At 42.7% G+C, this 4,921-nt stretch overlaps 1 non-coding gene across 1 annotated transcript; it reads left to right on the forward strand.

The window, feature by feature from the left end:
* Window positions 1-1,449: 1,449 nt before the first annotated feature.
* LOC118997406 (U1 spliceosomal RNA) lies at window positions 1,450-1,614 on the forward strand. Its single transcript, XR_005068661.1, has one exon. It is a non-coding gene; the product is annotated as a U1 spliceosomal RNA (small nuclear RNA).
* The last annotated feature ends 3,307 nt before the right edge of the window (window positions 1,615-4,921 follow it).

The raw sequence follows: 4,921 nt of genomic DNA on the forward strand, positions 1-4,921 counted from the left end.
AACTGGTTGATTTTAGTCACAAATTAGAGGAACAAATGAAGGCTAAACTAAGTGAAATGAACGGAAATGCACAGGAAACCAACAGTGATGGAAAGGAAGCTGGGACTCAAATCAAGGGAGTGGACCAGAAGGAAGAAAAAAATGACCAAACAGAAAAATATGAAGAAACAAGAATTCAAAAAATGAGGAGAGGCTTAGGAACCTCCAGGACATCTTTAAAAGCTCCAACATTCAAATTATAGGGGTACCAGAAGGGGAAGAGGAACAGCCACGAGTGGAAAACTTATTTGAACAAATAATGAAGGAGAACTTCCCCAGTCTGGCAAAGGAAATAGACTTCCAGGAAGTCCAGGAAGCTCAGAGAGTCCCAAAGAAGTTGGACCCAAGAAAAAACACACTAAGGCAAATCATAATTACATTAGCCAAGATTAAAATGAAGAATTCTAGAAGCAGCAAGAGATAAGGGGACAGTCACCTACAAAGGAGTTCCCATCAGACTGGCAGCTGACTTCTCAAAAGAGACCTTACAGGCAAGAAGGAGCTGGAAAGAAGTATTCCAAGTCATGAAAGACAAGGACGTATATCCAAGATTGCTCTATCCAGCAAAGCTTTCATTCAGAATGGAAGTGCTTCTCAGATAAGGTCAAGTTCAAGGAGTTCATCATCACCAAGCCCTTATTATATGAAATGTTAAGGGGAGTTATCTAAGAAAAAGAAGATGAAAAATATGAACAGTGAAAAGACAGCAAACTCACAGCTATTAACAACCACACCTAAAACAAAAGCAAACCAAGAGGACAGCTAGATCAGGAGCGGAACCATAGAAATGAAGAACACATGNTGTGTGCTTGGATGTTTCTGGGTGTATACTCTCCTTGAAAAACGTATTTAAGGCCATTTGTAATTGCTTCTACCAGTTGCTGAAACAGTCTATCTGCAGCCTCTTTGAACTAAACTTACAGCGTGAGGACTTTTTTCCTATACAAGTGATGTGGTTGGAGCTATGTATCCAGCCCAGGACTGGTTCGTCACCAACACTTCTCAGAAATAGTCTCTTCCCTCTGCTCCATTCAGCACCAAGCAATCACCTGGGGCAAGGAACCTGTGCCAGCTTACTCCTGGTTTTCTCCTCTTTGATCCCAGCAGGGAACATCTCTTCTTAATCAGTGGGCAGACCCCAGGCGTGGATTTCTGTCCTGTGAAGCCTGCTCCAGACCTCCCGTTTTGGCAAACGCTTTCAGGGGAGAGGTAGTTTCAGTGTTCAGGTTCCTTTCTGGGTTCATACTTTCACCTACATAATTCCTGGTAATTCCTTCATCGTTTGTCAGCACTTTTAAGGATGTGCTGACAAACACATTTCTATTGTTTTCAGAGAGTAGATTGGTCTGAAGAGCCCACCATGGGCTCATATCAAGATCACCTGTGAAGTCTTTCCAATCTACACCACTGATACTTACCCAGCAGGGGCGATACCATGATCAAGAAGGCAGTTTTTCTCAGGGCAAGCCTTATCCATTGCACTCCGGACATGCTGACCCCTGTAATTTCCCCAAATGTGGGAAACTTGACTGCTTGATTTGTGGTAGTGGGGGACTGCGTTCACGCTCTCCCCTGGGACAAATAAATAAACCACGGAGGCGATCTTTACAGTTGTCCCTTGCTATATTGCGGTTCACTTATTGCGGCTTCACTGTATCTCGGGACCCTGCAAAACAGTGAAGCTGCAATGTGAACCACGATATAGCAAGGGATGACTGTATACTTCACTGGTGAGTAGCCATATAGACTTTTATGTTGTTAAAATTAGGTAGGTTTAAGAGTGCAGAAAGTGTTTAAGAGCATACAAAGTGTTTATAAGATTGTGGGAAAGGTTTATAGGAGTGTGGGAAGGGTTTATAAAGCCTTAAAATATATATAAATAATAAAAGAAATACACCGCCGCTACTTCGCAGATTTTCACCTATCACAGAGGTCTCTGGAACGTAACTCCCACAATAGGTAAGGGATCGCTGCACTCCCTAAAATGCTGGGAGAAGGGGTAGTGGGAGCAGTGGCTGCCCCAGTGTGTGTAGTCAGCGCAGCAGTGAAGACTGAGGACAGTAAGGAGGGGGTGGGGTATGTAGTAAAGGGCTCATCTTATAGAACAACTATTTCCCCCAAGTTGGAAATCAGTTCTCAAGTAGCAGGCCTAGAGAGAATCATCAGGAAACTAATTTTTATTCTTTTTTTAAAAGATTTTATTTATTTATCTTTAGAGAGGAAGGGAAGGAGAGAAGGAGAGAAACATCGGTGTATGGTTGCTTCTTGTGAGTCCCCTGCTGGGAACTGGCCTGCAACCCAGGCATGTGCCCTTGACTGGGAATTGAACCGCGATCATGTGGTTCGCAGGCCCGCACTCAATCCACTGAGCTACACCAGCCAGGGAGTAATTTTTATTCTTTTAACCACATTTTTATTTATAAAAATGATATAACAAAGACATTCATAGACACTTATCTCTGACTTTTCCTGAAATTCCTTTAAAATGAGAGTAGAGCCGTGGTTGGTGTGGCTCAGTTGGTTGGAGTGTCATTCCATAATGGAAAGGCTGTGATTCCCCATCAGGGCACATACCTGGGTTGTGGGTTGGATCCCAGGACCTGGTGCACAGTACTGGAAGCAACCAATCGATGCTTCTCTCTGGTGTCAGTGTTTCTTGCCCTTCCTCTCTTTCTAAAATGCAATAAAGCCCTGATCGGTTTGGCTTAGTTGGTTGGGTGTTGTCTCGCAAAGTGAAGGGTAGTTGGTTCAATTCACAATGGGTTCGCATGCTTGGATTGCTAGTTCAGTCCCCGATCAGTGGCCCACAGAGGAAACCAATTGATGTTTTTCTCTCATATTGATGTTTCTCTTCCTCTCTTTCTTCCTGCCTTCCCCTCTTCCTAAAAATAAATAAATAACATCTTTTTTTTAAAAACAATGAAAAAATGTCCTTGGATGAGGATAAAAATGATGATAATAATAATAAAATGATAGTAAAGGAATTTTGAAAAGGTTTAAATACACAAAGGACAAAGAGAACTAGACAAAAGATGAAAGCAGATAAGAGATAAATAACATTTTTTGAAGCTTGAAAGCAGAGAACCCTTTCTGGTAAGCATGGTGGGCTCTTCAGACCAATCTACTCTCTGAAAACAATAGAAATGTGTTTGTCAGCACATCCTTAAAAGTGCTGACAAACGATGAAGGAATTACCAGGAATTATGTAGGTGAAAGTATGAACCCAGAAAGGAACCTGAACACTGAAACTACCTCTCCCCTGAAAGCGTTTGCCAAAACGGGAGGTCTGGAGCAGGCTTCACAGGACAGAAATCCACGCCTGGGGTCTGCCCACTGATTAAGAAGAGATGTTCCCTGCTGGGATCAAAGAGGAGAAAACCAGGAGTAAGCTGGCACAGGTTCCTTGCCCCAGGTGATTGCTTGGTGCTGAATGGAGCAGAGGGAAGAGACTATTTCTGAGAAGTGGTGGTGACGAACCAGTCCTGGGCTGGATACATAGCTCCAACCACATCACTTGTATAGGAAAAAAGTCCTCACGCTGTAAGTTTAGTTCAAAGAGGCTGCAGATAGACTGTTTCAGCAACTGGTAGAAGCAATTACAAATGGCCTTAAATACGTTTTTCAAGGAGAGTATACACCCAGAAACATCCAAGCACACAGGGAAATAGCAGAAAGCAGAAATCAATCTGTAAACATTTCATAGATTGGAATCATCACACCAAATTACAAAATATCTCTGATTATTGTGTTTATTTTATTTTATTTTTAAAAAAGATTTCTTTATTAAGAAATACTCTCACTAGAGAGTCACTGGGGTAGCTCTTTGCCCTTATAGAAGTACCACTGATGTTTTAAATGTTGATCTTATATCCTGACTTCCGCACCCTGTTATCAAACCCTGTTATGTGCTCTGGTCATATCTGTATTTCTCTCACTGAAAGACTGCACTTGTAAATGTTGATACACCTTAGACCCCCAAGCCTGCTCCACCCTCAGCCTCTTCTGTCTCCATGGATGGCAACTCCTCTTTCAGTTGCTCAGGTCAAAAACCTTAGAGTGATTCTTTTTTTAATTTTTTTTTTATTTTTAGAGAGAAGGGAAGGGAAAGAGAAAGAGTGGGAGAGAAGCATCAGTGTGTGGTTGCCTCTCCTGTGTCCCCTGCTGGGGACCTGGTCTGCAACCCAGGCATGTGCCCTGACTGGGAATCGAACCAGCGACCCTTTGCTTCACAGGCCCGTTCTCAATCCACTGAGCTACACCAGCCAGGGCCTTAGAGTGATTCTTAAAGCCTGTCCTTAAAACATAGCTAATTTCTAATCTTCTGAGAAATCCTGTAAGCTCTCCCTTCGAAATATATCCTGATTCTGCCCATTTTTCACCACTTCCATTACCACCACTTCTGTACAAATGACCATCTTCCGCACACTGTGCCATGCATTATCGCAATAACCTAGCGGGCCTCCGTACTTCTATCCTTGCCTCCCGCCCTCCCTGCCCACTTTCCACTGGAAGCTTCACTTCCCTCTTCTGCACAGCAGGATGATACCTTCATACCTAAGGCTCAGCGAGATAAATTATAAAAGCCTCTCAGCGCCTGGAGTCGTGAGTGTTTAGTTCACTGCTGCTTTCCTTCTGTGTGCTTTCTTTGGGAAGCTACTTCTCTCTCTTGTGACTTTCTCCTATGAACATAGACTTGTTATTCAACAGTTTGAAGTTACCGTGCTGGTTTGATTTTTAAAAATCTGATGTCTTCTCCTTGGACTTTTAAAGAGTTTATTGGTTATGAAGATATATATTTTATTTCTAAAAATTTAGAATATATTTTTAGAGAGGGGAAGTGGGGGGAAAAGAGAGGCGGAGAAAGATCAACGTGTGGTTGCCT

Source organism: Sturnira hondurensis, unplaced genomic scaffold (genome assembly GCF_014824575.4).
Source record: "Sturnira hondurensis isolate 20B ecotype Veracruz unplaced genomic scaffold, ASM1482457v3 Scaffold0013092, whole genome shotgun sequence".
NCBI lineage: Eukaryota > Metazoa > Chordata > Mammalia > Chiroptera > Phyllostomidae > Sturnira > Sturnira hondurensis.